We start from the raw sequence: 13024 nt of genomic DNA on the forward strand, positions 1-13024 counted from the left end.
GCCTACTCTTCAGAGGACCGCAAGGGCATTTGGTGCATTCATAACAGAGTGGGAAGATGGTATTTAGCACATACGACTGGGAAAAATCCAGTTGTCTGGTAATTACTAGTGGGAAACGCATCTATCAACCCTGAGCTCCAACTTCTCCCACATGCTGAACTCTGACATTTCCTACTGAGGAAATGACCTCGATAACAGTATTTTCGGCAGTTAAGTGCAACAACAAAACATTATTTATAAAAAGCAATCTATCAATATGTTTTTTTAACACTATAGTTTGTTTACAGGCATGATAGCTGTACTTTTAGTTTATGGTTGATGCAGCTTGTTTGCCATTAGCCAATCGGCAATTCTCAACGAGTTGAAAGCATGTGAAAGCATCCAACTCGTATTTATGACTTCACAACTGGTAATTACCACTTTCCCACTTGGTCATGAATGCAACATTAGTTTTACGTTGCAATGGAGGAATTTATAATAATAATATAATATGCCATTTAGCAGACGCTTTTATCCAAAGCGACTTACAGTCATGCGTGCATACATTTTTTTTTTTTTGTGTATGGGTGGTCCTGGGGATCGAACCCACTACCTTGGCGTTACAAGCGCCAATTTAAAGATGAATGGTTATCCTATGTGGTTAATAATATAAATGTTGGGATCTAATGTACATATGTAGGATCTTATTTTGAGCCAGTTTGCTACAGCAGGAAAATAATCATGCAGCAACAGGAAATGTGAATTATTATGTGGATTATAATCAAAATTGTCAAAGACTCCAGCCACCCTAGTCATAGACTGTTCTCCCTGCTACCGCACGGCAAGCGGTACCGGAGTGCCAAGTCTAGGTCCAAAAGACTTCTCAACAGCTTCTACCCCCAAGCCATAAGACTCCTGAACAGCTAATCATGGCTACCCGGACTATTTGCACTGCCCCCCCACCCCATCCTTTTTACGCTGCTGCTACTCTGTTAATTATTTATGCATAGTCACTTTAACTCTACCCACATGTACATATTACTTCAACTATCTCAACTAGCCGGTGCCCCCGCACATTGACTCTGCACCGGTACCCCCCCTGTATATATAGCCTCCCTACTGTTATTTTATTTTACTTCTGCTCTTTTTTTCTCAACACTTTTTTTGTTGTTGTTTTATTTTTACTTTTTTTGTTAAAAATAAATGCACTGTTGGTTAAGGGCTGTAAGTAAGCATTTCACTGTAATGTCTGCACCTGTTGTATTCAGCGCATGTGACCAATAAAATTTGATTTGATTTGATTTGATTTAATAGACATTTTTTGTAGGGGTTGATACATTTTTCGTTTAGGGAAAATCAAGTCTGACATTTTAAAGTGGAAATTACAAACTTTAGAAGCCTTTTTAAATGTTAAATACACTACAAGTTTGCATTTCCTGTTGTGCAGGAAATTCTCAGCAACAAAAGAGTGATCAAATTAAGAACCTACATTTGTATCAATGAAATTCAACATTGTCAAATGGAGATAACGTTTGCGTTATTTAGTTTTAGCTATGTTGGATGAACAGATTAATATATTTCTATATAAAAAACCCTTCAGTTGGCATGCTGAATGGCAGTCAATCCAAATAATATTTCCCCAGTTTGTCTGATATATATTTTTTTTTAGGAACATATTATACATGTAATTGTGTTCATGAACAATGAAGGGAAGAAGTCTGAATTTGCTAAACCTAGTTCTGTTTATCGACCACAAATATTTATTTGGATGGAGACCAAAGTCCACAACTGGTTCCATAGTGGCGACGTTCTGATTGATTTCAAGCAGCTGCTTCCTAGAGATCAAACACAACTCATGGTAACCTTGCAGAATCATCAGTATCAGTGACCTGTTGTGAAGCTCCTTCTAAGAATCGCCCTTACAAAAAAATAAGTGAAATTTGCATTTTCACATTTGAAATAGCTGTTTTCACATGTTGAGCTGAAATGTATGTGAAATCATATGTTCACATGTATAAAATTGTAAGATCACATGTTAACACCACCCTTTCACATGTGAGGAGAATAAAATGTTTTCACCTCACATGGGAACTGCAGTTTCACATGTGAAAAACGTTGTAACTCTAACTAAACATGCCATTGGTTGGGTGTAACTCTGTAACTAAAGAGAGAGAGAGACAGGAGGAGAGGAGAGAGGAGGAGAGGAGAGGAGAGGAGAGAGAAGAGTCTATTCTTGTTCTGAGACATGAAGGCTATTCCATGCGAGAAATTGCCAAGAAACTGAAGATCTCGTACAACGTTGTGTACTACTCCCTTCACAGAACAGCGCAAACTGGCTCTAACCAGAATAGAAAGAGGAGTGGGAGGCCCCGGTGCACAACTGAGCAAGAGGACAAATACATTACAGTGTCTAGTTTGAGAAACAGGCTGCTCCCGCGCCTGAGGGGGGACAGAGGAACACAGGGACTCATCAGCCTTAGACACAACGTAGCATACATATAGGGGAGGGTGTTGTCTGACTGACACTCTAGTCAGGTCAATGGGGTTCAATGGGCTTTTGACAAAGTGGTCCTCTGTAGCTCAACTGGTAGAGCACGGCGCTTGAAATGCCAAGGTAGTGGGTTCGATCCCCGGGACCACCCATACACAAAAAGATTTATGCACGCATGACTGTAAGTCGCTTTGGATAAAAGCGTCTGCTAAATGGCATATTATTATTATTTATTATTTTAAAGCATTTGGTGGGGAACAGAGGAAGTTGATGGGAGGAGCTATAGGGACGGGCTAATTGTAATGGCTGAAATGGAATCAATCTAATGGTACCAAACACATCAAACACATAGAAACAACTTGTTTGACTCGGTTCCATTGATTCCGTTCCACATGTTGCCCATCCAAAAAAGTTTGGAACAGTTGGTGCATATATTTTGACAACATTTTGTGCCATTTTTGATGGTTTTGTTCTTCGGCAAGGGTTTTTCGGCTGGTCGTGCCGAAGTCGGTAGCCGAAGTCTACGCCCCTGCGTCGGTTATTGGTCAACAGAGCAATTCTTCAATTAAGTGTTTGTTGTCATTCAACGAGAGAAGCACATCATGTCACTTGAGAAATGCTGCACCGAAATGTTTCACGACTAAGATCTCCTCTGCAAAAACGTCAAAATTAATGACAGATTTCTGGAGTTATGTTAGATTAATTCTGATTAGTGTATACTGGCTACGTCGTCTCAAGATGGAAAAACAGTAATAATGCCGCTTTCTTCTCATTTTTCAAGCTAAGGTCTTTTAAGGGACTATGCGAGCACACTTGTTCAGTTCGCCTAGATGAGTTTGGCTAGGCGCCAGCCGAACCGAAGCATGCTAACGCCTTTAGGGGCCCTTCCCAACAATGCAGAGAGAAAGAAAACATAGAAATAATAGAAAAGTAATAACACGTAATAATAAAAGTAATAATACACAATGAGTAATGATAACTTGGCTATATACAAGGGGTACAAGTACCGAGTTGATGTGCAGGGGTATTAGTTAATTGACGTAGATATGTACAGGAATAAAGTGACGGCTAATAAACAGTAGGCCAACGTCAATTAGTGATAGCAGAGAGCTGTCAAAAGGAGAATACTCCTTCTTGAAGCCTCACAGGTCATAGACTGCTTGGTTAACCAACTGAGTATAGAGCGGCAAAGATCCGCCAGATAAGGCAGGAGTTAAGAACAGTTCAAGGAGGCGAATGAAGAAGAAATACGAGCCTTGTCAGAGCTAGGGAACATCCTCAGGACCTTGCAGAGAGCTAAATGGCATAGAAGGCACAGGAAAAAGAGGTCAAGGAAGCGGGCTACCTTTTTAGCAAATCCCTTTGGATTCACCGAACAGCTGCTGGGTCAGAAGCACAGTGGCCACCTTACCTGCTCCAAAGATGAGATTGACAACCATCTCCGCAGCACGTACAGCAATGCAATCTGAGAGCAAGATCTGGAGTACTGCAAGGCCTTGATAGTTCTACCAGTACCAACCACAGAGTTAAACAAGGAGCCCTGCTGGAAGGAGGTACAGGAGGTTGTCAAGAGGGCAAGAGCATCCTGAAGGTGATCTGGAGGAGGGGCAAAGTCTTTCGAAGAACATCGACCAGTTCAGAACCATCTCGTTGCTCAGTGTTGAAGGAAAGATATTCTTCAGCATTGGGGCCAGCCATCTGACAGATTACCTCCTAAAGAACTACATCAGTCCAGAAAGAAGGGATCCCGGAGGTGCCAGGATGACTGGAGCACACAGGCGTGGTCAAGCAGATAATCAGGGAAGCCTGGGAGAACAGAAGAGACCTTGTTGTACTGTGGCTGGACCTCACGAACGCCTAAGGCTTCATACCCCACAAGCTGGTTGAAGTGGCTGTGGATCGGCACCACATCCCAGGCAAGATCAGGGATCTCATACTGGACTACTACAACAGTTTCAGTCACCTCTGGGTCCACAACATTGGAATGGCACAGGCCTGAGAAAGGAATCATCACAGGTGGAGGTGGAATGTAGAGGCCCACTGACCAAGTCTGGTGTGCGACAAGCTATCAGTCTTCATGGATGACCTGACTGTGACAACAACATCCATCCCAGGGAGTAGATGGATTCTGAAGGGGTTGGAGAAGCTTGTCACTTGAACTTCAAGCCAGCGAAGTCTAGATCCCTGGTGCTAAAAAGGGGGAAGACTGTGGACAAGTTCCGCCTCGCCATTCAAGACACACAGATCCCATCCATCACAGGGAAACCGGTAAAGAGTCTGGGCAAGATGTTTGACAGCAGCCATCAAGACATCCAACCAGGAGCTGGAAGTGTGGTTGGCTGCAGTGGAAAAGTCAGGTTTACCTGGCAAGTTCAAGGCCTGGATATAGGTGAGGACAGGAAGGAAGTGGATGGCTCAGGATGCAGTAGAGCAGGCTGAGTCACGGCTACGGTACAGCGTGCTGGTGGGTAAGGTGACTCCGGGAAGAGCTGACCTTGGTAGCATTACAACACCACGCTACGACCAGGCCCAAGGGAAAGACAGGCGGAAGCTGGTGCAGGAGGAAGTGTGAGCAACAGTCAAGGAGGAGGGAGCCAGCAGGATGGTAGGAATGCAGCAACAAGGCAACAAGATGGGAGAAAACGGTGGAAAGTACATGGTCCAAGCTGTGGAAGGCCGAGCCCCATTGCATCAAGTTCTTTATCCAGGTAGTCTACGATGTCCTGAAAAAGAAAAGGAGAGCTGCACACTCTAGGAGCTCAGATGCAATAATTTAATAATCAGCCAAGCTGTCTTCATCAGGGTATAGACTACAATGTTTTACCAAGCCCATCTAACCTGTTCTGCTGGGGCAAGGTCGATTCACCATCATGCTCTCTGTGCCTAAAGAGAGGAGTACATCCATCCTCAACTGCTGCTCAAAAGCCCTAGGTGAAGGTCGCTACCACTGGTGCCACAACCTGGTGCTTAAAGCCATTGTAGAAACCATCTGCAGTGGGATCAGTCACTGCAAGTGCCTCCGACAAGCGAAGCAGGCCATAGCATTCTTCGGAGACGGGGAAAAGCCAACACCAGCTACCAGAACCTCCACAGGTCTTTTCGCAACAGCTCAAGACTGGGAGCTGAAAGTCGACCAGGGAAAGCAGCTCAAGTTCCCAGATATCATCACAGCGACAACACTGAGGCCAGACATTGTGCTGCTTTCCCGAAACTTCCAAGCAGGTAATGGAGTTTGGGAGGACTGCATTGAAGAGGCGAATTAAAGAAAATAGGCCGAAGTACGAGGACCTGATGGAGCAGTACCGCAGAGCAAGGTCTGAGTCTGTCGAAGTGGGATGCAAAAGGTTCTGCATTGGGGGGGGGGGGCTCGTGCTTGGCTCTGCCTACCTTGCTTGTTCTGCCCACCATGATTAATTTGCTCCCATTGGAATCGACAGACTGTGGTCTATCTTAGGTTTGTTAAAAAAAAAAATGCCCTAACCTTAACCATATTACATTTCAACTTCAATGGGGTAGGGACCTCCCAAGGATTTCGGATAGCACGGATTCCAGTGCGCACTGAGCTGTGCTAGTGCGCAGGTGTTATCTGCTCTGTTAAACCGAATCTAAAAAGATGGCAATAAACACAGGTTTTGCGAACAGGTTTTACCTAGATAGTTAGTTTGTCAGAAATGGAGAACTTACACTGCAGGCTAGGATAATAAACATAGCAGGTTTGGAGAAGTAGGTTAGATTTGGAAAAAAATGAAAGAATAATCAACTTTTGACATCAATTTGATCAACTGTATCCCATCTAGCAATGACCCAATGCGAAAGTGAGTAGTTTAAGTTGTCTCTAGTTAATTAATAAGCTAAGTGCATTCTGCTCCTAAAATGAATACCAACTTTATCCTCTTCATGTAAAAATTAAAAACTGCTATTGGGTAAACTATAGGCCTATCCTTGAAAAGAAATTCCACAAATTAACTTTTAACAAGTTACAGTTTTAACAGTGGCCATGTAGGCTACTGTGGCTATTTGATCATAATGTAGGCCTACCAGAGTGGCCTACCATCAAAAACAATGGAGAAAATGCATCCCATAACATTTTAACATGGGAATAGCTGTTCTATCATTCAGCCTAAAGTAGTAGCCAATGTGTGGTGTTCAATGTAGGCCTACATTCCATGAGACTTTTGAAAAAAAACATGCAGGGCTTGACATTAACCTGTTAACCCACTTGTCCTTCAGACAAGGAGATGACTGAAAATTGTGTTGTGTTGTTTGATGCAAGAAACCACTTTACAAAATAAAATGCATTATTATTCCCATACCATTAAAACAGAGAATCAGATAAATTATGCTACCCTCTGACTATTGGCTACTTTGCTTATTCAAGCCTGTCTCAAAACACAACACTGCCCCTTTAAGACAAAATAAAGCTCTTTACCTGACTTGCTTTTCAAAGATGCCTAGAATTTACTTTTTTGTTCTCTTGTAGGAATCAATCACTCCCCTATTGCTGACTACAAATGATCTATAACTGGGCTAATAACTCACTAACTAGCAAAGGATATGAACAAAATGTGCACACGTGACTACATGCAGCTCTCGCTTTGATCTCAAAACAAGCACATCTACTCATGACCACTCATGCTGTAAAGACAGTCCAGTTCAAAGTAAATGGCACAGATCCATATATGGCAATGGTCTATTTGCATTTAGGCCTACTGCAGCTCTGATTGGGAAAACTCTGGAACAGTGGTCACCAACCTTTTCTGAGTCAAGATCACTTTCTGAGTCAAAATGCAAGCCGAGATCTACCACTCAGATTTTTTTTTTACATGACTTAAAAAAACGTAAGCCTATTATCACCGCATATTGGCTTTGCTTGAATTGCCCTACCAATACATTGATGTTTGGGACATTTTTTAAAATTATATTTCCAAATTTGATTTGAGGTAGGCTACATGATTACATTTTACATTTTACATTTTAGTCATTTAGCAGACGCTCTTATCCAGAGCGACTTACAGTTAGTGAGTGCATACATTTTCATACTTTTTTGTCAGGGGTTGCCCTGATTTGCTAAGGCAAAGCCCCCCACACACCGATAATAGATCCGTTGTTGTATTACTTGTGAGGCACAGTTTAGTGAGCATACATTTAAATCATTTGCTTTTTATTTTTATTTTACTGGGCTGATGGTGTCTGCATCTCCGCTCTCCCTTTCCTCCACTGACACTGACCAACAAGGGGCACGTCTTCCAGTTGATGGGGAAACTCGAGTCGCATCGCATTATTTCTGTCTCATGCACAAATTCATGTTGTTACTCCTATGAATAGAGAAAGTGAAATATTCCTCAATATTAAAAAAGACTGCTGCTAATAATAACAACAACAACGCAAGCCTATAAATACACTTTCCCACTCATTCATTACTGCTGCACTGCTTGTTGTAGCGCTGAGTGGAAATAGGAAGAACACGTATTTTATGGCTTATAAAAGTGTTGAATACAAAGTGTTGACAGTGCTGACTAAGAACTGTCAATCTGGTTTCCGAGCTGGTCATGGGTGTTGGTCATGGGTGCACCTCAGCCACGCTCAAGGTCCTAAACGATATTATAACCGCGATCGATAAAAGACAGTACTGTGCAGCCGTCTTCATCGACCTGGCCAAGGCTTTCGACTCTGTCAATCACCGCATTCTTATTGGCAGACTAAATAGCCTTGGTTTCTCAAATGACTGGCTCGCCTGGTTCACCAACTACTTTTCAGATAGAGTTAAATGTGTCAAATCAGAGGGCCTGTTGTCTGGACCTCTGGCAGTCTCTATGGGGGTGCCACAGGGTTCAATTCTCGGGCCGACTCTATTCTCTGTGTATATCAATGATGTCGCTCTTGCTGCTGGTGACTCTCAGATCCACCTCTACGCAGATGACACCATTTTGTATACATCTTGCACTTCATTGGACACTGTGTTAACAAACCTCCAAACGAGCTTCAATGCCATACAACACTCCTACCGTAGCCTCCAACTGTTCTTAAACGCTAATAAAATTAAATGCATGCTCTTCAATCGAACGCTGCTTGCACCCCCCCGCCCGACTAGAATCACTACTCTCGGCAGGTCTGACTTAGAATATGTGAACAACTACAAATACCTAGGTGTCTGGTTAGACCGTAAACTCTCCTTCCAGACTCACATTAAGCATCTCCAATCCAAAGTTAAATCTAGAATCGGCTTCCTATTTCGCAACAAAGCCTCCTTCACGCATGCTGCCAAACATGCCCTCGTAAGACTGACTCTCCTACCGATCCTTGACTTCGGCGATGTCATTTACAAAATAGCCTCCAACACTCTACTCAGCAAATTGGATGTAGTCTATTACAGTGCAATCCGTTTTGTCACCAAAGCCCCATATACTACCCACCATTGTGACCTGTACGCTCTCGTTGGCTGGCCCTCACTACATATTCGTCGCCAAACCCACTGGCTCCAGGTTATCTATAAATCACTGCTAGGCAAATCTCCGCCTTATCTTAGCTCATTGGTCACCATAGCAACACCCATCCGTAGTATGCGCTCCAGCAGGTATACAGTTGAAGTCGGAAGTTTACATACACCATACATAGCCAAATACATTTAAACTCAGTTTTTCACAATTCCTGTCATTTAATCCTAGTAAAAATTCCCTGTCTTAGGTTAGTTAGGATCACCACTTTATTTTAAGAATGTGAAATGTCAGAATAATTGTAGAGAGAATGATTTATTTCAGGTTTTATTTATTTCATGGCATTCCCAGTGGGTCAGAAGTTTACATACACTCAATCAGTATTTGGTAACATTTACTTTAAATTGTTTAACTTGGATCAAACGTTTCGGGTAGCCTTCCACAAGCTTCCCACAATAAGTTGGGTGAATTTTGGCCCATTCCTCCTGACAGAGCTGGTGTAACTGAGTCAGGTTTGTAGGCCTCCTTGCTCGCCCACACACTTTTTCAGGTCTGCCCACAAATGTTCTATAGGATTGAGGTTAGGGCTTTGTGATGGCCACTCCAATACCTTGACTTTGTTATCCTTAAGCCATTTTGCCACAACTTCGGAAGTATGCTTGGGGTCATTGTCCATTTGAAGACCCATTTGCGACCAAGCTTTAACTTCCTGACTGATGTCTTGAGATGTTGCTTCAATATATCCACATAATTTTCCTTCCTCATGATGCCATCTATTTTGTGAAGTGCACCAGTCCCTCCTGTAGCAAAGCACCCCCACAGCATGATGCTGCCACCCCCATGCTTCACAGTTGGGATGGTGTTCTTTGGCTTGCTATCACCCCCTTTTTCCTACAAACATGACGATGGTCATTATGGCCAAACAGTTCAATTTTTGTTTCATCAGACCAGAGGACATTTGTCCAAAAAGTACAATCTTTGTCCCCATGTGCAGTTTCAAACTGTAGTCTGGCTTTTTTATGGTGGTTTTGGAGCAGTGGCATCTTCCTTGCTGAGCGGCCTTTCAGGTTATGTCGATATAGGACTCGTTTTACCGTGGATATACAGTGGGGAGAACAAGTATTTGATACACTGCCAATTTTGCAGGTTTTCCTACTGACAAAGCATGTAGAGGTCTGTAATTTTTATCATAGGTACACTTCAACTGTGAGAGACGGAATCTAAAACAGAAATCCAGAAAATCACATTGTATGATTTTTAAGTAATTAATCAGCATTTTATTGCATGACATAAGTATTTGATCACCTACCAACCAGTAAGAATTCCGGCTCTCACAGACCTGTTAGTTTTTCTTTAAGAAGCCCTCCTGTTCTCTACTCATTACCTGTATTAACTGCACCTGTTTGAACAGGTTACCTGTATAAAAGACACCTGTCCACACACTCAATCAAACAGACTCCAACCTCTCCACAATGGCCAAGACCAGAGAGCTGTGTAAGGACATCATGGATAAAATTGTAGACCTGCACAAGGCTGGGATGGGCTACAGGACAATAGGCAAGAAGCTTGGTGAGAAGGCAACAACTGTTGGCGCAATTATTAGAAAATTGAAGAAGTTCAAGATGACGGTCAATCACCCTCGGTCTGGGGCTCCATGCAAGATCTCACCTCGTGGGGCATCAATGATCATGAGGAAGGTGAGGGATCAGCCCAGAACTACACGGCAGGACCTGGTCAATGACCTGAAGAGAGCTGGGACCACAGTCTCAAAGAAAACCATTAGTAACACACTACGCCGTCATGGATTAAAATCCTGCAGCGCATGCAAGGTCCCCCTGCTCAAGCCAGCGCATGTCCAGGCCCATCTGAAGTTTGCCAATGACCATCTGGATGATCCAGAGGAGGAATGGGAGAAGGTCATGTGGTCTGATGAGACAAAAATAGAGCTTTTTGGTCTAAACTCCACTCTCCGTGTTTGGAGGAAGAAGAAGGATGAGTACAACCCCAAGAACACCATCCCAACCGTGAAGCATGGAGGTGGAAACATTTGGGGATGCTTTTCTGCAAAGGGGACAGGACGACTGCACCGTATTGAGGGGAGGATGGATGGGGCCATGTATCGCAAGATCTTGGCCAACAACCTCCTTCCCTCAGTAAGAGCATTGAAGATGGGTCGTGGCTGGGTCTTCCAGCATGACAACGACCCGAAACACACAGCCAGGGCAACTAAGGAGTGGCTCCATAAGAAGCATCTCAAGGTCCTGGAGTGGCCTAGCCAGTCTCCAGACCTGAACCCAATAGAAAATCTTTGGAGGGAGCTGAAAGTCCGTATTGCCCAGCGACAGCCCCGAAACCTGAAGGATCTGGAGAAGGTCTGTATGGAGGAGTGGGCCAAAATCCCTGCTGCAGTGTGTGCAAACCTGGTCAAGACCTACAGGAAACGTATGATCTCTGTAATTGCAAACAAAGGTTTCTGTACCAAATATTAAGTTCTGCTTTTCTGATGTATCAAATACTTATGTCATGCAATAAAATGCAAATTAATTACTTAAAAATGACTCAAATGTAAATGTTAAAAATCATACAATGTGATTTTCTGGATTTTTGTTATAGATTCCGTCTCTCACAGTTGAAGTGTACCTATGATAAACATTACAGACCTCTACATGTTTTGTAAGTAGGAAAACCTGCAAAATCGGCAGTGTATCAAATACTTGTTCTCCCCACTGTAGATACTTTTCTACCTGTTTCCTCCAGCATCTTCACAAGGTCCTTTGCTGTTGTTCTGGGATTGATTTGCACTTTTCGCACCAAAGTACGTTCATCTCTAGGAGACAGAACGCGTCTCCTTCCTGAGCGGTATGACGGCTGCGTGGTCCCATGGTGTTTATACTTGCGTACTATTGTTTGTACAGATGGACGTGGTACCTTCAGGCGTTTGGAAATTGCTCCCAAGGATGAACCAGACTTGTGGAGGTCTACCATTTTTTTCTGAGGTCTTGGCTGATTGCTTTTTATTTTCCCATGATGTTAAGCAAAGTTTGAAGGTATGCCTTGAAATACATCCACAGGTACACAAATGATGTCAATTAGCCTATCAGAAGCTTCTAAAGCCATGACATCCTTTTCTGGAATTTTCCAAGCTGTTTAAAGGCACAGTCAACTTAGTGTATGTAAACTTCTGACCCACTGGAATTGTGATACAGTGAATTATAAGTGAAATAATCTGTCTGTAAACAATAGTTGGAAAAATTATTTGTGCCATGCACAAAGTAGATGTCCTAACTGACTTGACAAAACTATAGTTTGTTAACAAGAAATGTGTGGAGTGGTTGAAAACCGACTTTTAATGACTCCAACCTAAGTGTATGTAAACTTCCGACTTCAACTGTATCTCACTGGTCATCCCCAAAGCCAACACCTCCTTTGGCCGCCATTCCTTCCAGTTCTCTGCTGCCAATGACTGAAACAAACTGCAAAAATCTCTGAAGCTGGAGACTTATCTCCCTCACTAACTTTAAGCATCAGTTGTCAGAGCAGCTTACCGATCACTGCACCTGTACACAGCCCATCTGTAATTAGCCCACCCAACTACCTCATCCCCATATTGTTATTTATTTTGCTCATTTGCACCCCAGTATCTCTATTTGCACATCATCTTCTGCACATCTATCACTCCAGTGTTAATACTAAATTGTAATTATTTTGCACTATGGCCTATTTATTGCCTTACCTCCATAACTTACTACATTTGCACACACTGTATATAGATTTTCTATTGTGTTTTTGACTGTACGTTTTGTTTATCCCATATGTAACTCTGTGTTGTTGTTGTTTTTATCGCACTGCTTTGCTTTATCTTGGCCAGTTCGCAGTTGTAAATGAGAACTTGTTCTCAACTGGCTTACCTGGTTAAATAAAACAGCAGCTTTTTGCTGTACTCGTTGACAGTCTCTCTCTAGTCATGGTTTTAAACGTTTTGAAATCTCACAGTATCAATTTTGCTGTAGCTTTCTTTTATGCCTGCTACATTACTGCAGACACGGTAATCAGAGCCATCCGATTGGCCAGCGGTAGCCCTATAGTGCACTTGATTTGTTCGCTGGGCCCGCTGGTAAAG

This window comes from Coregonus clupeaformis, unplaced genomic scaffold (genome assembly GCF_020615455.1).
Source record: "Coregonus clupeaformis isolate EN_2021a unplaced genomic scaffold, ASM2061545v1 scaf1504, whole genome shotgun sequence".
In the NCBI taxonomy this organism is placed as follows: Eukaryota; Metazoa; Chordata; class Actinopteri; order Salmoniformes; family Salmonidae; genus Coregonus; species Coregonus clupeaformis.